We start from the raw sequence: 24282 nt of genomic DNA, 5'->3' as shown, positions 1-24282 counted from the left end.
ATCAGCTTGAAGCAGCAGAATTGTTTTCAAAAGAACCAGACTTAACTACTTTCCATGTGCGAGGCGTTGTGAATGGTTCAATGTAATCACTATGTTTCAGCACCAAGGACGGGGAGAATACACGCGGGCCCGACCTGGCACCACAAACTTGCACAGATTGCGCATGAATGGAACAAGATGAGAGATCCACTCTCCAATATGCATTTGATCAGCCTTCTCTGGCTGTCCGGAATGTAGTAAGGGTAAGTTATTGGGAATCAATAAGGCAGCATCAGCAGGGGAAGCCGGGCAGGGACGAGCAATCGGCTAGGGATCAACGGGCGGATTCGTTCAATACACGCATTGATCTGGGGCTTGATGGAGGGGAGGGAAGGAGCCGCAGGACAAGGACCTGGTTGGTGTAATTAGGCACAGGCGCTAGTCCCGAGGGTATTCAACACAGGCCATCATACACTAGTACGGCTGCTTTCCCCCTCCCACATGGCCGTGTGTCAAGTGTGTCAATACTCATAACAACGACTTACAGACAAGACGCTAAAATCTGTTGGAGAAGCAAGACGCTCTGATTTCCATAATTCCACAAGGAATTAAAAAAACACATGTTTGAGGAAACTACATACAACGGTGAGGAATAGTTTCTCAAAAAGTAAATGAAAAATGAGATAAGTTACGAAAATAAGGCATCTTGAGAAAACTAAAGTTATAATAGGAAGAGTAGAAACTCACTAAGCTACCAATCTTCCGCGTACAAAAGTGTGAATTGAGACATCCTGCCACAGTTTGACAGGCCGAAGTGTAACCAAGTTCAGCTGGTCTGTTACGGTCATTTGGTAAGACTGTAGATTCCATCCGCCCTGCCCCCTCCCACGTGCCATGTGACCCACGCAGTGTCCAAGCGCACCCGGGTTAGAAACGCCGCACGCGGTGGTGGGAGTGTGCGGTCCCGCATAATGCAAGTCAGGTGTACTCTACTTCTGACGAGTTGCGCTAACTTTGGTCTACGATTTGTTTCCGACTGACAGGAGAAATTCACTCTGGAAACGATGCACGAAACGTATCTTTCTTTTGATCTTCGTACTAGCGAAGCAAATCTGTGGAGCATGTTGTGTGTGTGGTCTTATGGGCGGGCAACAGCAGCTTCCTGAAGCAAGATTTCATTAAACTTCTTAAGTTGCCTTCGCAACAGGAGGGCTACGCGCCTGAACTCTGATTCGACTCGGCTATTAATCATCGAGTGCGGGCCATGACCGGAACAACAAGTTCACCATCAAGATCAAGGCTGGAATGTGTCACTTTTAAACATGGTTGAGTCCGACAAACGCGTCTTATAACATGCACAGAGTAGAATTTGATGGTCGCGCATGCGTTTCATTCTTAGAGCATTGGCACGGAGAGGCTGGGAAATCACGCCCCCTAACGATAATGTCTGTGTCACTGCAGATTGTGTCAGTGCACATACAGCTATGGGGAACGTCGGAAGATAACTTCAGGTGGGTAAGGTCTGACTTAGTCCAAGAAAATGCTCATACGGACATAAATTACCATACAGCAGACTGCACGTTAACAATACTGTCGCACAGCATGATTTGTCCACAGAGAGAGCGGAAATGAAATACAATAAGCGAGCGAGGCAGCAGGTGAATTGCGCGTGGCAACTTTGACCATTGTTGTAAGTAACCCTCTACCAGCAAGTCTTCCAGTTCAATACAGCATGTAACAATTTGCCTTTCCCAACTATGAACTTATCTTAGCGCCACCCACGCACACTCGCCTGTCTGTGCTGATGTGTCACACGCTCATGTAAGTTACAATTGGCGCGTAACGGCGCAGACGTGATGGGAAGAAGTCTATTTCAGCTCCCAGCAGGCGCACGGCTGGCTTCCCGCGGACACGTCCAGCTCATTTTGGAGTGCGGCCAGGCGAGGCACGAAGTCAGCGCGACCACTCTGCCGAGGTTGATACGTACCTTGTTAACATTTGATCTGACAAGGCAGAAAATAGAAACAAGTAGCTTGTGATGGGATGTGGCGGTGGGAAGGAGAGGTTTGACCGGCTTTGACCGGGAGGCGTATTTCTCTTGGCCTCCGGGCCGTAGCGTGACCTTGACCGGTCGGTGCACACATCAAACGGCCACAGGCCACGCGCAAGGCTGCACCGGGACTTGCCCCGTGCCCGCCGCTAATTGCTTGCACGTTGCGGCGAGTAAGAGGAGATTGTTACTTTAAATATGGGTATTAGATCTTACATTATTGAAGTTGTGCCCGACATGCGGAGCATGCCGATCGAATTAGGGGTCCTGGCCGACGAACTCCTCTTCAATCACGACTGACTACACCGAGCAAATTAAAGGGCACTACGGAGACTGCCGGAAAGGAAAAGTGTTCCAGAATTAGCGTCCGTCTGACCCCGTCTTCATGGCAACGCCGAATATATCTTTGGCAGCGGATAAAACTATAACCTATGGTAAGGTTACTGACAAAATGGAACCGTGTGCTCAATCCTCATGGTTGTCTAGATACGATATAACAAGCAAATTGGAAAGTTGCCCTGGTCTAGAATTAGTACTTATCAGTGTTGTAATTAGGTAATCACTTCCCTTCCAAAGAGGTCAGAAGGCACAGAGAGCATTGCTTCTACTCGTATCTACTTCACGTCGTCTATAATTGTCTTCATGAACAGAAACTACATTAAAAGAGAAAGTCGTGTGTAGACATGGATCTGGTGGCTGCAGGATACTGAGTGATGAGCTGACATCAGTGATTTACTTGACTACGACCATCTCGCTGGAGATCTCCAGGGAAAGTCTCGATAAGACTAACGGTCCGTGATACAATAAGTGTTTCTTGATAGTTATCTGTTTGTGTTCGTGGGAAAGTGCAGCTGAACACGAATGATGGAAGAGGCGCTAAAAACCGTGCGAGACGCCATGCGACACGACCGCACAAACTGCAGGGATCGCGTCTATTGGAAACGGATGTCATGCATGTATCGAGTTCCGTCTAGCTGTTGCCAAGCTGCTGGTTGTATCAACACGAGTGGTCTAACCAGGGAAGCAGGGCTACACACTACATAGACAGGGTAATTAAAAAGAAATCTTCAGCCCATGTCCTGTGTGACCCGGGATTATTGCGGGAGTAAGCGAATCTGTACGCCGGCCAAACATCGATAAGTAGAAGGCCGCCGCTTATATTGAACTTTAAGCAGGGTGGAACGTTTAAAACATTCTTGCTAGTTGTCTGATTGACGAGAAGTGTCCACAAGCGTTACCCTCCTGTTACTCAGTACAGTCTCCTACACCCGTCCGCGAGCAGGTCATAGAATTGTTCCCTCGAATTCACAGGTCCTGGCGTTAGTCCGTCAGCCATAGACGGGTTATGTCAACTTTTCCTTCGTCCCGTCCTGACATTACCCCGTGCCTCCCGGGGGTACACCCTCGGCACACGACCAGTTGCGCACCTGCACCTGCATGTCTGTCTGGTTAGCATTACTCTTTGGATCAAGAGCTCCCAGCAAACAACGGGAATAATCAAGATTCGCCAAGAGGCACTCAACATACAAAATCAAAGTCAGTAACTATTCAAGAAAACAAACTCACTAAAACATGCCTTTACTCCCGTCCACTCTAGCCTGTATAGACATCTAGCTAAGTTCTGCACAAGTGGAGTTGTTGCTTCCGTCCCCATTTAGACCACCTCACTGGTCTGTGTCATTTGTAAGTGTCAGTTACAGTAGTTAATTTGCTGTTTGCCTTGACACCGATTAACTTCAGTGTTTTAGAATAGTCAGGAGTCTCCCAAAGGTTGCCGCTCCCTCGTTATGTAACCATTATAAACAGCTAGAACACTGTGTGAGCCTGCGCGATTAGGATGCACTGCCTGTAATGTGGGAACAGCACGAATCCCGTTAGACCAGACGGAGGAATGTAGGTGTTTTGTCTCGCCGGTATACCTGGAAAGAGCGCGCTTTCCCGGGGATTTAACCGAACCGACGGTACTCAATTAACCCTACCTCGGGATCTGACCTTGTTTGATTTCGTCCCATCTAGGGACTTGTTTCTACCTGGCAAGGCCACGGGTCGTGAGGAGGCTACCTCATCGGAAGCGTCCCCGGGGATGTGTGCGCGCAGGTGTGAGCCGCCCCCCGCCGGCTGGTCATGACCGCAGCCCGGGTGGCCGTCCCCCGGCTCGACCTGCCGACATCTTCCCCGCTGACTACCAAACAGCCTTGAAATCTTCCGGGTCGAAGAGTTAATGGTCTCGGCACGAGTCGGCCCTCACACACGGCCCTCCAAGGACTGACATGCTGAGAGGAGGATCATACCCCACAGCTGGTAACGTTCGTTGTCCCGTGAGCAATTAAGAACTGGGGGCGTTTAGTTAACCATAGGGGAGAAGGTTTCTTCTCCAAGTGCAACTTTACTTAACACCCGCGGGACACGTTTCTTTCCATTTCAACTTCCCGCACTTTATCACGAGGTTGTCCCGGGGCTGTGGTGTTCCCTGGGCACAGAACAGGAATCTCTTTCTCTCAGAAGCCGAGAAGGACCTTGGGTTGACTCGCCGTCTTGACGCACACACGGGACTCAAGGGGCCGTGGCTGCAAAACTTCGCAACAACAGCAAGGCTAAAGGAAGTGGTTGATGTAAACTTCGTCTATAGCATAGGCACCCTCCGAGGGAAGTCATGTCGACAAAACTACGCACCAAGCTAGGTGTAATTACATTTCATAAAACAAGTCCATGGATCACTCCATTCACTGAACAAGGCGTCTGAGCCGACGTTATTTGTCTTCGCCAAGTCTTTAGACTGATTATCTTTTCCATATCATCGTCTTCAATTCAAAATGTACAAAGGGCTTAATCATAACTAGTTTTCCCCCATTGTTAAAGGCCTACACAAAGACAGTGGGCGGATATACATTAAGAAAGAAAAACTCTTCAGAAGTTCAAACAATTCAGCACATCATCTCTACATTTAGTAGTGCCCTCGGCAACGGGTTATCTAATTTCTTTTCAAAGCACTTTCATACGCTCTACTTTCCGTCTTGTGTGTTTTGTCGTGTCAACAACACACGAGGTCATTAACCCTGTCCAAGTTTCCATGGGTTATCTCGATAAACTACAATCAGCCCGGATCAAGTCAGGGGAATTCCAAGAAGGAACGTGAAACACTCTGGTGAAGAATGACGTCATAGGGGTCTCTCCTTTCTATCTCAAAGTTATTATTATTTTCAGCCTGTCATATCCTCTATGTAGTATACTAGTAACTGAAGACCGATGAAAGATGGATGTTTAATGTTTGGCCAGGACAAGACTTTGCAGATTTCTGCATTATAGCTCACCTATGCCTTCCCTTCGAGGTCTAGTGAAGGACCTCATTGATATACATGTATTAAATCTCTCCACAGCGGTGTAACATGCCGCCTGACTGGCGCGCTCATCATGCGCACGATATCAGTTACGTGCGCTTGTTTCAAGACAGTTGAGGGTCGGGTGACAGCGAAACATTCAATTAAGTTGTCAAGTGATGCCATGTAGGGGATGTCTTCGTCCTTGTTGGGCCTCCCAGCGATGACCGATGACCAGAAGCTTTGGCTACGGCTGCAAAGGGAGCCGTCCAGATCACCGCCGGCCTAAGCCGTAAATGCGATTCCTTGAGTGTGTTAGCCGCGGTGTAAGACCTCGCCAATCCGCCGCAATCGCTCAAATGGGATCAAGTTGAGGAGAAGACATGAACTCTAATCACGCCTGACGCCGACCGAGATGTCGGGCAAGTTTTAATTGGACACACGACACGCTCTTCATGGCTCAACCTTTGCCTTTTGCTGCTTAGATAAACTAACGGAGCAGTGGAGGCTAGTCCCGCAGACAATTATTCCTGGCCAAACGGTATTTTCGGATTTAGCATCGTGCTACTCACGAGACACTGTATGCCATGGCCTTGGTATCTGCATATGCACTTTATGTTGCGTATGACGGTATGTAAAACAAATTTAAAATCTCTAAAAACTGTAGATACGGAAGTTTTCTCAGTGTCACTGATGCATTCCACGTACACAGTTATCGATGTGTTTACGGATCCATAACAACAATACATAACGCCTATTGTGTACAAAACAGTAAGCTGTTATACAGAAGGCAGTGTGTACACGACAGAAACCTCTGGTAACAATGTTGCTTGGGAAGCATGCAATAGGAAATATTGGCTGCATGGACAGTGGGTCGATGCTGTGGAACCAAAGAGTTCAGAAAACTGATCCGGTATCTTTCAGGTCATTGACATATGTATCCAGAAACTAGGATGTTTTAATATAAAAGTTTTATTCTATACGTCTATGTTGTACTATGTTCAATAGCAGTTGCTTTTTGCCATACCATGCACGATTGTTAAGCGATAAAAGTTTTATGTAAATTTGGAGGTTAATGTTGTCATCTTACTAGACCAGATGAAGAGTTATATCAAAAGTAAAGTAAACAAACAGTTGCAAACAAAAAACATCCACGATAAACTACAAACACGACAGCAATGAAGTAAACGGCACTCTACAAAAATTAGATTGCTCGGTTCGATGCATATATATACAAGTATATGGCCAAATGTATTTCACTTTCAGAAACCGCATCAGCTTTTCTGAGAATCTCAGAATTGTCACTGTGGTATCATATAACCTGTCTCAAGTGCAGCTAGAGATGATCTATTGGTCTTCCAAACGGGTTTCAAACTTTAGGTGTTGTACACACCAGATAAGGATTCGACGTTGCCCCACCAAAAGGATAGATTATTTCCGGAGCCATCTCCCAGACCTTCCGTGATCGGGGTAGGGACATGTCGTCCAACTTCCCGTCAGTAGTCTTTAAGTGCGATTGACCGGACCAATCGACTACATTAGACAACACATGCACTTTTTGTCCACACACTAATGGAGCACATCGATCGTCTGAGTCCTACTGCCGTCAAGAGCTGCTGCTCCGGGGAGCCGGGATGGAGAGGTGCCGCGGATGCTGCTGGTATCACGCCCTGCTGACGGTCTGGACGCCACACGTACATACACCGCTAACGTTACAAGCGCTTCTTCCGAGCTCACGGGTTCAAGGAGGACGGGGGGAATTAAAAACCGTACAAATATTCATGACTTTCTTCTGTCTGTTCTATTTCCAGAGCTGGGGAACTGCCCCCTCGGCTCATCTGAGCCGCTTCCCCTGACGCTCTTCGCTTCCGGCCTGGTGATATCTTCGGACGCACTCCGTTTCAAGTGCCATCAAGAAGATAGAGACAACGCATTCTGCTCATAAATAATCCACTTCAGAGTATTGAAGTCGGCAGCTATCTAACGGGCCGTCCTAGTCAAAACATCATTGGAGAGTCGATAGGGTCTCCTCATGTGAAACGCCATGGACAGTTCAGTCTGTGTGATGAATGGCGCCGCCTGCCCACAAAGGCGATCTCTCTGGTCCCAATTTCCGATCCGACAAAATCTTCCCAAGCAGCGAAATTGATCTCGATTTCTTTTAAGAATGTTTTATACTGCATTGGGGGTAGCTTACACGAGAGATATTGCCCATACTATATTCTGTGCGGATGAGTGTACATGTACATTTCTACAAGCTCAGTAGAATTCGAAATATATTGTCACACGACAACTACGAGTCTAGCCGAAGGTAACATATAAAAATGACGTGCGCTTCTTCACTTATCTTCTTTTTCTACCAAACATTTGCAACTTTGAAGAAGTTCGGCCCATAACTAACAGGGTGAAAAGACAATTACATGACATCGAGTATCTGTATGTCATGTCAAAACCGTTGGCAAATCGGGTGCTTTCTTCTAACAGGGTATGAAGACGTCAACAATTACATGACATACAGATATTCCGTGTCATGTAATTGTTGACGATTCTTACCCTGTTAGAAGAAAGCACCCGAGTTGAAATGGTTTTCAGATATCAAGTACGCACCAAGAGATCTTTGCAATGATACCAAGTTTTGAAAACTCGCCAAGGCCGAGGTAAGGCAACCCTGTTGCCGAACGTGTCACCGCATGGCACAGACGCGAGCGGGCCATAAGTAATTGAAACAAGAAGATTACATCAAGTGTGGAATGCTGAAGCTGATTTTCACTTAAGTTTGGTAACTTTCCAGGTAATATGAGATGAGATTTGTGTTCCAGTTTTGTCTAATGCCGAGTTAGCGGTATCAGCATGCATTTCTGTGAACACCGCTTTGCTCAATCAGTGGTCCCATTAGTTCTTAAGCACACCCACAGGTAGCAACTGCTCGGAAGTTTCACTGTAAATTTGTGCCGACGGCAGGATATACATCATCTAGTCCCGGTGCGTGACACCGATGATTTCAAGCGGCGTAACTGTCATTGAAATTGTCGTTATCAAGACAATCACACGCCTGGAAGTGGCGGCCAGGGACTTGTTCACAATTAACGGAGCGGCGGATAGAACTTTTCCCCTCCTGTTCGTTGCGTTTTCTTGCCCTCCTGGGGATTGAGGATGTGCTGACGAGGACGGTGCGCCGTTAAACGCGAGGAAATGACACCTGCGGCGCTGCCACCTGTTCTTTCTCTTAGAGAGAAAACGTCGAGTGCTCTAAAAAGTCGACCACTGACACAACCAAGCAAGCACAGGAGCCACTTCTTTTTCTGGGAAAGTGCCTGGTATGATGGATGGAGACGCGAGGGGGAAAGCGGCTGTGAAGAGGACATGAGTTTGTCGGTGGGGAAAGATGTCGGCGGGGCAGGTAGCTGCATGCTGTCTGTCTGTGGCGCCTGATTTGTTTCGACATCTGTTACTGACAGCTCATTCCAACTCCTGCCAACTCGGCGGGAAGTTGAGTGAGTTGGAACCTGTAACATATAGAGGCTTTAGGTAATGGTTAGATGCGAACTTTACCGCCGACCATCCGCAAGCGCTTTATCTCTGCCCCCAGAAATGGTTGGCAGGATCTACCCATCTGCCATTACTGGAAGTTTGGCGGGCTGCTGGGCTGATTGACGTGTGAGGGGTGGGACGAGTGTACCTGAGGAGACAGGGCTAGCCAGCGGAATCCGCCTCTGATTCAAACATCGACTATCTTCACTCAACAAACCACCGCGCGCACACAGCAAGCTGAGATAAACGCTCCCAGTGACAATCCTGTCTCGGGGCACATCTCGTGTCTCGTCAATATTTAATTGCTCTAACCCAGCAGGGTAGTTCCAAAGGAGCGCTACGCGACGCCGCCAGGGAAGTCATAAGCTCGGAACATCGCTGACTTCCGACCCGCAGAGCCGCCGTGTACAAATCGCATTAAACTCCCGCGGTACAGAGCCGGCGGACCAGTCAGCCTCGCCTCCCCGCCCGCACGACCTTTTGATCACGGTTGGAGGAAGCGATGGAATCGCACGATCGATCGCAGCTTATTTCGGACTGGCTAATGCAAAATTTAAGATAGCGCGCCGCGCAAGCTTTCACCCCCGCTTCTCGGCGTGGAAGGTATCGGACAACTGGCCAAAGGGCCTTTTTAAAAGAATCCTCTTCCCTCCTTTGGAGTGAAGAGATAAGAACGTTATACAGAAATGGCCATATTGATGGGTTGGATACGGCTGGGCGAGGAGGCAGAGGCGGAAAACAATCCGCACAGGGGCACTCAGGTGCATATTTCCGGTTTCAAGCAAAGTTGATAAGAGATGCTCGGCGGAATATCTCCGCTCATGATAGAAGAAAGATTACCCTTTGAAGATGGAGGGGGAATAAAGAGAAATCCTGCAGAAAGTAGGAAGTTTCAAGCTAAATTTGTCTGCTATCATTCTATGTCAAAAAGGGGAGCGTTTTGTACCACGCGATGCTGGAGGCAAGTGAGCAGTGAAGAAGAATGGACATGTCCGCGGTCTTAAGCGGGAGTGTAAGGTTATGAACTACTATTAACCGAATCGCTATTCGCCAATGTCAGGAAATGAAATATAAGAATGGAAAACTTAAGAATCCTTGAAACTTTGAAATTCTGGCGATCCAATCATAACAGGTAATAGGATAACGAAGTGATCCAAACTGGCCAGGTACTCGGGTATTGAGAGTTGTTGTCTGGACACAATCCGCGATTATTCTCCAATCCTTACAGCCCATATCCCATCAGTACCGATAATCACTGCGTCTCCTGCCTCACGCCATTTTCTGCATTGCCGATTTGTCCGAAATCTGTGCAATTATCCAGTAATAGTGATGTACCGTACCCGATCTCCCTAGCTACACAAGCAGCGCCTTTATTTCCACTTTGTTACGTAGGGGAGACTGGGATAACTCATGATATGCTATGTTTTCCCACCGTGACCGTCTGCATGCAGGTATATATCTTTAAAATAACACTATAAAACTGTCAGGTGTGGTCAGAACAGGATCTTGAAGCAAACTGGAGCTTATGGTTTACCTTCATATTGTTTGACAGTTAGCTATGAGCCAGCGACGTACGGCCGGTAGATATGAGAGCCTGTACTGTTGACATTGCCTCCAAGTTTATGGGATCCTGGGATACACGTCTTCACATATCCCATCACCCTTAAAGTAGTGGACGATACCATCAGCGAGGGGTGAACTTGTTCATTCAGTCAGATGCAGAGTAGTTAAAGGATTTCATTGCGGATGTACGTGTGTATCTAGGTTAGACAATGTGTCGCCTTGAAATATCTATGTAGTAAAACAAGCTTAATTGATGCACGACATCAGTGCCTAGGTTATGACCGAGGTCTACGGTTAAGGTCAAAATATCAACTTTCGTAACCATGACCAGACAAGTCTCGTGTTTCCCGTCTTTAAGTACGTTATGGTCTTTTCTTTGTTTCCATGTTCATAAGAAAGATCGATGTTAACTTTACTTGCGCGTGGTTTGCGCGTCTGTGTCCCGTCGCGCGGATTAAAGGTTGGAAGTGGTAGCGACGCGTTCCCGCCATGGGGTCACGCAAAGTTCGAGTGGGATGGCGGGAAAGGAGGACTAATTCGGTTACACCCTGAAAATTGTGGCGATACATGTGCTTAATCGGCAAGAAACTCTCTGGTGACCTGTTGAATTAGGGACGCCAGGTCGTGGCCTTTCCTTCTCCCCAAGCAAGGTCCTCCTCAGGGTGCCCCACCCCCACGGGGTCACAACCTCTCCCATTGAGCGACATATGCTAAGACTAGAGGGGGTCGATGGAAACACGATTATGCTGAAAGCTCTCAACTTTTTATTTTGACCCTTCTACATCATTTGATCTCCCCCGGTCTGGTCGAATCACATTAAGTCGTATCTCGTGGAGTCTGGTCGCTGCCCCGGGGTCAGAAGTCCAGGAAATTTCCAAATTTTTAATGGCCAGAAATTGGATTTCAACTCATCCCCCGACAGCAAAACACCCATCAGAAAGTCTCAACTCTAAAACAACAGCTCGCTTTTGCGAGGTGAGTGAGTGTCTGGTCGTAACAAGAGTGAGATGGAAGAGATGGGCCCGCCTACAGTGTTTGTTTGAGTAAAACTATTAGCAGCAATGCTATTGGAGGAAATCGAGTCTTGATGAGTCGCTGATGAGTCGCTAAAATTATATTTTTCCAGTAGCTGATGAGGGCAGCGATGGTGATAGTCAACAACAAAAACTTTTTAAAGTAAGTCGGTCAAGAGAATTCTCGTCGAGCGCCTCAAGAATTCGATAATTAAATGCACGCTGTGTGCGTCTGTGTGTGCGCACGCGCGCGTCTGTGTGCGTGCGCGCGTGTGCGTGTGTGTGCGTAAAGTGGTTCTGTTCTGTATACAAACTGCAAGACCCGCGCAGGCAGACAACAGTGCCATGTAACAGGGCCCACTAATATCGGCTAAACTGGACTAAATCGTCAATAGGCACCACAATCAATACACAATCAAACATAAAAACAAAAGCAATTACTTTGACGTACATGTATGCAACACTGTACTACTGGATACCTTTGTCAAAACTACGAATTTAGAGTAAATAGAATATGACAGTAAGAATCCCAAAATGTATGTTCCTTTCTAATAACCTTGGGCGTTTCTTCATTTACAACACGAAAGGCATTCAAACCTACCCTAGAATAAGATTAATATAATATGCACAGTAAACGTCCGAACAACAAACGGCCATATTGAAAATACTCAGACAAATTGGAAAAATTCTCATTTTTGTTATTGTAAAATCGAGAAAAAAAAACAGAAACAAAGAAGTAGCTGGAATGCTGATTTTCTTTATTCAAAGTCCTTCATATTTCCAACATAGCCGTATTTTTTGCTCGATGACGCATGCGCACGAGCACACACCTGGTAAGCGAGGGGCGGCCTCACCTGGCCTCCACAGCGGGATCCCCGACTTCAGCTTGTCGGCGCACGTGCACTGCTGCATCACACTCAGCGGGTCCGCAAAACCTGCAGTAAACAAACAAACAAACATACCGTAAACATCTACCGGAATGTTTATCATAAACATGTAGCAATGACAGTGGTGGGTGGGAAAATATGGATGATTTAATGATTTCTTCAAAGTGGTTTGATCTGTGCCTTAGCGGTTTTATCATTTTGAAGACTTCTAAAACATTCTCCCCCAAGTCTCTCTAATGGCCTGTCTTATGAACAGGGCCTACGGAACCCATCAAGCGATTCGATTTCCAACGGAATCGTAGAAATGTGGACAGTCGCCAAGATGAAATAAAGCAATCATACCACCTCCAGTAATCCTTGATGAAACTACACAGTCTATGTATAATCATATATGCCAGGCAAAGACGAAGATGTATGCATGTTGAGTTAGTAGTTTCTTTCGTAAGAAAAATGATTTGATTAAGTCTGCATTCTTACTTTAAACAACAATCACAATAAGACAGACATGCGCACTCTATGTGTTATATATCTGACGGGTGCCGGTGCGAAATAAAAGTATCTGTATGTTCCACTTGATTAAATCGTACTTCCTTGTGAGGGCAAAGCCGTTTCTAGCGTGATTATTACCACCTGTGATACAGCAGGGCGTGTGCACATGTAAACGGTGGGGAAATATGATAATCTCATGCCACACACAGATGTTGTTTGGAAAAAAAAATGGGCGGTCTCTCGGTTTTGAACTCTAACATCAACTCAGGGGAAAAGCCGCGACATGAAGGCATTTCTGAGAAAAAAGAAAAGTGAAAACGCTCTTAAATTTCACCACTTATTTTGACGTGTTCTTGTGTCGTGACCGTTCAGACGTCAGGGTAGTTTGTGGGAGTCAAACATACCCGCAGCACCCTGTAATCAGCGATTAGGTCCGTTGTCATGGCAACTAAGGCAGATCGTCAGCCCCCACACAATCCCGATGATTAAATGTGGCCAGTGATAAGTTTCCTCGCCCTTTGTATGAATATGTACGCGGGCTTGTGAGTAATATGCAAAGATTCTCGACTCCCATACTTGCACACCCCCACACCCCCATGTAACAACATGCTATCTGTGCACAAATGTTGTCACAATCTTCTGTGATGACTTTCAAGAGTCTAAAAGTAGACATAAAAACTGCTGAATATAGTATCGCAGCCCAGATAAATGATATTGTTTTCTGAGTTACATCTTCAGGGAAATGACTACATGGTTAAGTCTTCTCAGAACTGGTGGATTTGCCGAAATGCCTTCAGGCATATCGATGACAAAGATATTCCTAAATTGAAGATATACGCACAACAAAACCTTTGCAGGGTCCAAAAGACCGACTAAATGTCTTTGAAGCGATATTCTTAGTAAAAGTCTTTTGTGTGATGCCATAATGAATTCTGAACAGTATGGATGGGTGTGGCACAATGGCAAGACCAAACAAAAAGGGGCATAATCGTAGGGCACATACAGTGTTCAGTGTATGGTCACAGTGAATTACTGTCGGCAAGCGGAAGCGGAAATCATCAGAAGAAACACCCTTGAACGTTTTCCCAGTACTAGTATCAGTAACCCTGGCGTGCAGCCGACCTTGTATGGTGTCAGCATTCCTGAGATGCTCTAGCAGCGACGGGGCACATTTTTACGTTCTAAGGTTTCCTTCAGACTCGAGGCTTCCGCGTCCAGACCCGGCAAACCTGTCGGAAATGTAACCGTAGGCTGGCGGGAGCGACACGAGGAAAATACCATTTCCTGGTTGGTACGGCGCGGTCGCCCGAGCACCTGCCCTTGTCGACAGTCCCAGAACGACCGGTAACAAGGCAGTAGCGAGGCTGGTGGCACGCCCTGTCGTAAAGAGACCCTCACATAACACAGGACACTGAACTCACATGGGAAATGCACAGCCTTGCAACATGGTCGCTATGTGAGCTATGACCCAGTCAGGAAGGAATGTTTCCTGCTAGGAAAGTAGGCCGGGACAGCCCGCCAGGTGCAGCACCACGTACGGTAGCAGTATTGCGCAGTGGGGTCGGTTGACAGCTTTACGAGCACCCCCTACCCCCCCCCCCCAAAAAAACACCAGCCCTGGAAATGGCTAAGATACCGCGGTTCATCCAAACAGCACATCTACTATAGCGTGTCAGCATCAAGGCTAGCGGTTATCTTCGCAACTAGCGACGTTTTTCATACTCGGTCGTTCCACAGCTATCCTAAATGGTGCACTGGCTGGGCTCCCGAGAGAGATAGACACGGTATCGGCTTACCGACCCAATATCTGCGCGCCCCTACAGCTCTAATGTCGCTATATTGTCTGTGATATCTTCATAATAGGAGTATAATCAAATATTATTGAGTGGGTAACAAAGCATATCCGAAGTGAGCCTGATCGCTCTGAAGCGGGAAGTGCTAAGGGTCAGCCAGGCGGTACAGATTGATAAAAAGTGCAGTTATTCCGGCCAGACAACCGCTGTATACAATACGTCTCCGGCAGTTAACCAATGTCTACTGTCGCCATGTTATAGATGTGCGTTACAGCAAAAATGAAATGCCCAATTGGAGAAAGCGCCTAAGAACAGGAACTGGGGATTAGGGTTATATTGCGGACTTTATTGGCCCGAGTCGCCGGTAAATCGTACATCCGATGCATGCACTAGGTGCTGTCCGATCGCCGGGAGGCTGTGTTATCTGGGCATCTACAGCGCACAACCGTGACACTCTATAATTCTATATCACGGACTACGGTAAAGAGATGACAGTAAAGATAGGGGAAGTATTGGGCGATGTGGAACCAATGATACCAGAATCCCAGCACATTTCTTGATGTTCAGACGTTGCTGGTAAAGGAGAAAATTTCAGCGGTAATGAAAAGCCAACATACGAATAGATAATCATCATCCAGCAAATGCTACATGTACTGACTTACATTCAGAATATGACCTGTCCCAATCTACATAAACACTACATTCATTGTAAATGGTTTGAGGGGATTGCCCATTAAAACCACTGATATGGAACCGAATCTACAAGTGTTTTGCCGGAGACCTGCATTCGAATGTAATACGTTTTTTTCTGAAGAAACAAGTAATAAAATAACAAATTTATGGTGACCTCGACCCAACCTAGGAAGAACTTTCCGACTGTGAGAAGACACACCAAATGGTTACTATGCAGTTCAGACAACAATAAAACTGCAGACGACAAACATTTATGCAGTACGAGTGTATGCAACAATTTGTATCAACAATCCTGACGATCTTACGCTGCCTGAGCTATATTTTTATCATGAAAAAAATTACGCCGTCGCAAAAAAACAAAAAAAAACAAAAAAACAATCCCACACTGCTGTGTAAAATTACCCCCTAGAATGTGATAAGGCGAGGCCTGTAATTAATTGCTACAGTAGTCCCCCAGATTTGTCTGCTGCCACAGGAGCGCATGACTCTTAACGACGAGCCTCAGCTTCCGTTAGTCATCAGGTGAGACCGCCTTGAGGGACTCAAGACTTTTACCCTGAGGAAAAAGATCAATTTGGACTACAAAAAGCTGTCTCTTACCTTCATGCACACCTATGACGTTACAATGGATTGTAAACCTCAAGCATGAATTCGGGCATGAATATTATCCGATGAGTAGTCTACAAACGCGATAGGTGCGGCAAACAATCTATATAAGGGCTGGTTCATTTTACATGAGCTAGAGGGTGTATAGGATTAAGAGTTCGACTGGCTTTCATATGTAAACTTCACACTACTACAAGTTATATTGGCTATTTAAAAATAAGACGGGGCCAATACTTCGTAGCAAGGACAAATACGCCATGCATTATCGGGGGAAAAGAGTAAAGGAAGACAAACAATTAGGGTTATTTTCTTTATACTTGAATGGTTATGATTCGTAAAACAAGCACAAACAATCGAAGCAATAATAAATAAATACTGGCTACAATATGGACAGCATCCTCGCATAGATGCCTGTAAGATATTTTTGGGATCACTTTTAATGAGAAGTGTATTCACGGGCGGACACCGCTACTGATGTTACGGATCAAAGACCTTAAGAAATGAAAAGTAAAATAGGCCGTGTTTGAAGACTGGCATGAAGTATATAAACCATCAGCACTACGAAGGACAGGTGTCCCCTTTGAGCTACCGTCCATCCACTTGTCCTACGAATATGGAATACATGTTGCAATTTGTTGACGGATCTCCTAAAACTCAAATCAGCTGTTCATTAATATCCTTAATGTGAAAGGTCGGATTTTGCAGCTTCTGCAGGGCCCAGTCCGTGGGATATGCCAGTTTTCAATCAGTCTCCCTAATTGTTCCCTGCTTGGACTTTACAAGATTTTGTGGGTCTGTCCGGGCCGTCCGTCGGTTAACTAGAGCACGACAGACAACATTTACGGCCATAGAGCCATGTAATTTATCATCGGTCACCAGCGTTCTCTGTCCACAATCCTGCAGATCATTGCTCGCCTTCCGACGACGCGCACGACTTGTATCGTCTGGGAGCGTGCAAAAGAGAGGCAGACACGTACAGACAGACGACTGTGCCCCGCCTCTGAGTCATAGCAACTCATGGCTCATCTGCATAGCATGGCCGAGTTACCAGACCTCACCAACACAAAATACCAAACAGCTTCAAGCAAAACCCTTTCACTACTCTCCCCAGCCTTTGTGCATAGTCCTTTGGGGCTGTCTGCACAGATGTGGCCTTCTGACAATGGCAACATTGCTGCACACTGCCGACCTCGGCAAACGGCAGCCAGCTGTATACAAAAGAGCGCCCGTGCAAAGCCTCCGACCAACGCAGCTCACTGTGTCTGTGGCTACATACTTTAACGTTTACCAACATATGCATACTGTGTAAGCTCTATACCATGCTCCTCTAGCTGCAGCCTGCAGACCTTACCGTGCCCCCGTGCATGGTTAGTTATCACAGCTAGCAGCTTTTCCCTACCTGGCTTCTGAAGATAGCAGGCTGCAGAGGTCAGCAGCGCGGCCTTGCCCGCTGCATGTTGACGCTCGCAGGAAACAGTACTTCCAGGTCGCTTGCAAGTCTGTCTCTCCCTGACCCGCGCAGCTTGGCCCCGCAGCCGTGAACTATTTGTGTCTGTGCGGTCGCAACCCAATCCGGGCCTAAACAGTCGGTAGGCGCGAGCCTTTCTCTATTTACTTTTGCTCGGGCCAAGTCGAGGTGAGGGCGCGGAAACTCGTGGTGTGCCAGAAGACCAACTATTGTCCAACGGATATATTATGTGATCCGCCAAAGGTCATGAGGCGGGCGAGTGATCAATAATTTATTACTGTAACCCCGGCGCTCCTGACGCATGGCACAGCAGCATGGCCCGGACCCTAGAATTACAACCAAGCCTTGTTACAGACGCAGTAAAACCCACTCCAAGACTATTATTTCTACTATTAATTCCTCGTTGTGCAGCACTAGCCCGGTAATTGGGGAGCCCAGGCTTACAACTGAGACAGTGTCACGCCGAGAGGACTGAGAGATTTCGGGGCAATGTCAGATCATGTGTAACCGTAGAACTATTAAAAATGGAAGTTTGAAATGCCATTACACCACCAATGGGTATCCTGTTATTGGTGAGGTTGGGTTTGGGGCTGCTGCTGCTGATCTTTTCAAGCTGGACCGTCGAGCGGACGGGACGTCGCAGTTGAGACAGTTGAGTATGATGCCTCATCAAAAGGCCGTGAAAGTTGTGAAGTGTTTGCGCGGACCAGTTGGCCTGCCCCGCCACCGCCTCCCCTGTCAGCGCGGCAGCCTGCCCCGCACAGCCTGGAGATCAGGTTTCCTAACCTGAAGCCGTCCTAAATCACTCAGCTAATTTGTCAGGTTAGGGGAGGTCCGGGCCGGCGGGCACGAGGTCTTGCACCGAGGATACTGATTAAGAATTATGTGATTACACAATAGTACTGTAGTGGTGAGGAAGGAAAAGTGTTCAAATGGTACAGTATACCCCAACATAGTTTCGACCGTTTGTCGTCTGTAGGGTGCGATATGGATGGATAGCCTGGGTCTACAGCCTCTATACGCAGCAAAGCACTAGACGAGACAGGAGGCGTGAGCATGCAAGGGCCAGTGTCCGTCTGCCAGCTTATCATATGAACAGACATTCCTCATCGGAAAGGGTATCCTCATCCCCGTGTACGTATATTGGAGCTACCGAAGTTGTCAAACAAAATAGTCCTGCAATTATATAAGATAAGCTGCCCAACTGATCGATTCCTGGCAAACTTTTATGTCCCAGCCCCAAGCCTGGATCTCGAGACTAACATTCCCAGACCACCATAATTGATGACGACCTGTCTGCCCGCTGCGCGGAAAAGAGCAGAGATCCGAGCTATCAACGCAGACCTAATTTTTCGGACGCAGAAAGCGGGGACCCTGCCAGAAAATCCGCTCCCGCTGACACGTGTCAGACGGACACGTGTCTTGAAGACAAGCTTCCAAATTGATTCGCGTATGACGATCGCTATGTATGTTATGCTGGATGGTCCTTTTCCCAGAACATCCTGATGATGTGCCCGACATAAACAGCTTTGGTATGGGGAACCCAGGGCGACACTTTTGCTGTTTAATGAACCAAAACAATCAGAATACATGTAACCGCCACAACCATTAGCAGTGGTGCAAAGGTGATGGGAGAAGATACCAATCTACATGTATTTCAACAGAAATAGTCACTTAGACTTTTCCTCCTATCCTTGTCTAGATATGCATAATAAAATATACCACTTGGTCAAACAGTGCAGCTGGTGGTATGGTCAGTAATCTCAGTATTCATCAATAAAATCATACAAACATTTTCGAACTTAAATTGAGCTCTGGGAACACATTATCGTCACTACTGCGACAAGAAAATGTTATCGACACACTTCATACTGGTGAAACAAGGCAAGTTTCAAGTGACATGTCTACATTAAGAGAGGCGACGAAGGCTACAAGTGTTATATTTAGTATAACGCAAGTACACAACAATTAAATCCCCGTGAGTATTTCCCTTTGTACGGTAGGTTAGATAACAGTGTACGTTACAGGGAAAGGATATCACAGAGCGCCAAGATACAAGTATTACAAGAGGAAAGGCAGCAACAAAACACAAGATAGAGAAAGGGAGAGACTAAGGATACACACCTCCAGTACGGGCACAGACGTAAAAGATGTCCGACTGTCTCCGAAGCTTACAACCCTAATCTCTGTTACTGACGCTCTTAGCAGATGATATGGATGCAATAAGCCTCACACGGAAATAGAGACGTCCTGTATCCACGCAACTGACGCAATACCGCGTTCACATACGTACGTACGTCGACGCACAAACAGCGCGCGTGAGAAAAGCAGCACCATAAAAAGGCTTCGTCTTGTCCAAGGCGACTTGGTAAGAAGTCTTCACGTTAGAAGTTTTACCATGAAAGGGATTCCAAACCATTCCAATGAAATGGGGTTTTCTGCTTACCAGAGCCAAATAGTAGCGGCTGGTAGACGTGTAACTTATCACATCCATCCACTCAAATCTATTGTCCCCTACCCCCAAGATGAAGATGGTACAAGCCTCAAAGGTAGCGAACATATGTTAATAGATGTATATCCTATATGCCCAACAACGTTACCACTGATACGATTTGTTCCATATCATCAGAGAGATAAGAATTTTTGTATGAGTAAATCATAATAAGGTACCCACGTGTATCCTCATGTGCAATGTCGCATTCTTAAACTGATTTCATGCATGCCGAAATTTAGGTGAAACCAGCGTCCCATAACAATATCATAGAGGTTATGAAGTATATTATTTGCTCCATTGGCGATCGGTGCTCATTAATGGACATGGTTATGTATCTAACTAGCTTATTGCTAATAGAAAAAATGTAATGAGAACTGCCATGGGTTACAATGCATATTCATTAGTTTCATGGGCATAATAACTTATTACCCCGTCACCATCTAAGAATCTTCCGCGATACAGCGACTTTAGCATTGTTATTTCTGTAACTACAAATGTCTTGCTGTAACACTTGGGGCGCGTTATCTATAAATAACTGTTATCCCCATGATGTAGCTTTGATTTGTGCTTGATCAAAGGGGTTTCAGTGGCGAGATCCAACAAATCTAAACCACTCCGATTTGGTTCAATGCCCGCCTTTACGTCAGTTTTTTTCACCTATTTTGGTAGCTCATAACACAGTTACGTTGAATTATGGGTGAATACGTGTTGTATAACGTGCAAGCTCTGTACAGTACTATTCGATAAATATAGAGGCCATTGACACCTTTACTGTCATACACATAGCAAGTCTTTTGTGTAGTGTTTCTTGGCTCGTCAGTAGGGGGTGGAAGATATTGGACATCTCTTCACAGCGATGAAAGGTGTGCAAATCTAAATGCGTTCCAGACAAATCTATACTTACAATAAAATCACAAGCTTACCGTGCAGGGATATCCTGGTTTCTAAAGAACCAGCAGCCAAAATCTTACTGCCCCAAGCAAGACAACTTCCCGGATTTTCGGTGGCATTTGGCAGCTGGGAGGTCGAGCTTTTACCGCCGAAAGTACAGGGCATTTGCATGTAGCAGGGGAGAGACGTACTTTGTGCTTTAGAACTTGGAGTGGCAGATACACTACAAACTTGAACAAATACCCGCTGACGCTGTCGCCTAGGAGTTACTTGCTCAAGATTATTGTCGCATTTAATAGCTATCAAAGGATTGAATACTTTATCCCATTAGGGGAGGTGATGACAGGTATTGTGCTCAAGTTAAGACAGTAATGTCGCGATCCTTGACAATGTCTATATGCGAAAGATCAGACGGAAATGTAACTGCATTATAGACAGAAGTGACTGCTACCGTGTTTAACTTCTGACCTTCAGCCATGGCTTACAAACATCCCCCAGAACGAGGCCTATGATATCGTCTGTTGTGTGAACAAAGGCTCTGTAGGACAGATCGGGACAGAAGTTCGGAGGTCCCTCAGAGATATATATCATGTTCGGATGAATCAGCTTGGCGTGCGGGGCTTCAGCACGAAATGTGTGCCACGCTATTATAGGCGAGGCCCTGTCCTGTCAAGCAACTGACCCGGAAAACTGATTTCCACAGCAGCTGTCCCCCAGCTCCACTACATATTCGGCGCGCACGTTCTGGCCGTAACTAGCGTTAGAACGCCCTGTAAAGAGCACCCTATAAAGAACGCCTTGTAGTTTTCAGAGTTCGAAAAATCCACTTCAAAACAATGACGGTATGGAAAGCAATGTAGGGATGTGCCGTGGATCTCCGCTGTAAAGGACACACTAAGGATTTACGGCGAGAATTGAAAAGAAAAACTTTCCATTAAAGTTTCTTGGGACCAGGACACACGGTTGTCGCTGTCAGTATTTATGTAAATAAACAGCTCTGTGCTATAGGCCTTACTATACCGATCATTTGGTTGGTCTCCTTAGTCGATAAACACACATTATACTATAGATGATACAAACACCAAAGAGGCACTGGCACTTCCACAAACAGGTGCGCGCGTCCGAAAAACTTGTTCTGTGGTTCAACGTCAACAGATACCCGCCGCATTTAGACCTACATATACAGGCTTCAAATTGACTGGAACCCAAAACAATACCGACCAAAGGTTTGATGGGGGCTTGCTCTGATTTCAAGTTGGTGGAAACGATTAAAGCTATTAAAGTAAGCGATAGTTGTTCACCACAAACGAAGTGCCCGCTTGACTTCCACCGACTACATGTACACATGCTATTGTCTGCTTCTTACGTGCTGACTTTTCCATAAAGACATTTTGGCCATATGATTGGATTAATGGAAACACAATTTGTCCTGTCCGCCTACACCAGTAGCGCTAAAAATGGCTCGACCTATTACGCAAAAATGTATCGTTACCTGAACCACAACACAAACCGGTGTGTATACGAGAAACAGCTGATCGAAGCTTTTACAAATGACTGGAGCAGGTGAGGTGTACATGACAATGACAGGAATAATATCTACGGAACTACAAACTACCAATATTCAGACGACATACAGAGCTACCAATATTCAGATATTCCACTCTGTATCCATCTGTGTGCTATGCCTCACACCCTCCCCATAGATCTGACCTTGTCTATATCAGGCCTGGGGTAACAAGACCCACAGTCCCGACACGTGGGCATGAAGCATGCCTGAGCGAAAGGTAACATTCACCCTGACATCTTCCCATGCCGGTCAAACTTACGTTTGCTTGCTATCCTCAAACCAATGTGCGAGGCAAACAGGACATATTTTTTGTGCTGAAGAATTGCTGTTACACATATGACCAAAACATAACTTTTCGGCGGGGCGGTACAAAACGAGATTCTATCGTAACCGGAACTGTTTTTTGATTGTTGATGAGGGCAGCCAAAAAACGACATCGTTTGCTGAAAACCGCTCCGATGTCCCGCTCCGATGGTGGATCATTCCATTAGAAAGGCGCAGGGAGGGGTAGGACGGTTGTTTCCAGTAATAAAGATATACTGAAATTTGATATCTTGTTGGTGATAGGAATTGAGATTAGAAATGCCACACCAACTTGTAAGTTTAAAAACTGTGCGATACAATGTGATGACGTGACAGGAAAGCATACATGACCATATTCCAAATATGAAAGATATATTTCTGCCCTTATATAATGAAGATTGCAGTGCACTGTTGCTCCTTGGTTTTGGCAATTCAAGGAAATTTGCAACCTCTTCCAACTTGTCTAAAATGTACACGTGTTCATTATGTAACTATTAGACTAGTATCTGGAGCTCAGTCACAACTGCTCAAGTAGCATAAAAGCTTTTGTGTAGTTACCATCCTCTATTATAATCGACATTTACGTAGGCTGCATAGCCACACCCTCAAATTTAAACAGCAAGACTCTGAAACTGGCTTATTCGACAGTACTGACAAGAGAAATTATAAAAATCACAACTACTCCGGACTATGACTGGTTCAGAAGTTTTTCGAGTAGCTAGCTTCATTTCATAACGATTGGCCCGTAAATTCTTTTTCTGAACTGAATACAGCAAGCCCCTCCACCTGGCAGTAAACTGACAGCGATGTCCCTCCTGACTACACTTGCCTGCGGTGGGCAACAGTGGGTCATCACCACATACGTCACACAAGTTCTTATTTCTCTTCACCATTTGCACGAGATACACGTGGCTAGTACACAGTGTACTGTTGGACAGTGACTTACATTTCGTACCTAATGATAGATTTCGTTACCATATGTGATTCGATGTTCGCACTCAAAGACGTCCCACTCTGGTAGCCTTGGATACGTTTCCAGGGGCGCAAAATGCAATCAATGAAAGTACACATGGCGCAGCACATGTTAGGGCCGATATTACAGGCAATTATTGAGATCATTACATGAAGAAAACTGAAGTGGTGTAAGGAACCGTATGCAGTCTTTGTGCTGTTATATAGTGTTAAGATACTGGCTTCATATGGGTCAGAGAGGACGTTAATTCGGACGCTAATTCACTCTATTGCGAGTAACTAATGCACATGCTATGTGTATGGCATTCAGAATAATTGCTATTTTGGCCTATGTACTTGCGTCCTTTCTTTCTCTCTATATAAATATATCTATGTAAACTCTCTGAAGTTCTAAAATAGGTACGTTTCGGAGCAGATCTTTACAGCCTGTCACGTTCAACACTGCGTGGGTTGCTTAGATGGTCAATAGTTCCTGTCATCTAATTATCGCCCACATCGTTATTATTACGTTCTAGAAACTTGAAAGGCCAGCTATATATATATATATATATATATATATAAACGCGTCTCAAATAGAAACCTTTACAAAATATATTCCAGCTTTTTTATAATTCACAAATGACTCCTAACGTCTGACCGCTTCCAAAATCATATCCAGTTGCTTGA

General features: G+C 45.9%; 1 long non-coding RNA gene across 1 annotated transcript in view; it reads right to left on the bottom strand.

Annotated features, from left to right (window-relative positions):
* Positions 1 to 12256: 12256 nt before the first annotated feature.
* LOC118423971 overlaps positions 12257 to 24282 on the bottom strand; it is a 34228-nt gene continuing 22202 nt past the window's right edge. The window contains exon 3 of the long non-coding RNA XR_004832151.1: positions 12257 to 12388. This is a non-coding gene — a long non-coding RNA (uncharacterized LOC118423971). The remainder of the gene's footprint in view (positions 12389 to 24282) is intronic.

The sequence above is a fragment of the Branchiostoma floridae genome, chromosome 1 (genome assembly GCF_000003815.2).
Source record: "Branchiostoma floridae strain S238N-H82 chromosome 1, Bfl_VNyyK, whole genome shotgun sequence".
Lineage (NCBI taxonomy): Eukaryota > Metazoa > Chordata > Leptocardii > Amphioxiformes > Branchiostomatidae > Branchiostoma > Branchiostoma floridae.
Note: the sequence above shows the minus strand (reverse complement) of the source record. Positions and strands in the feature narration are given on the sequence as shown.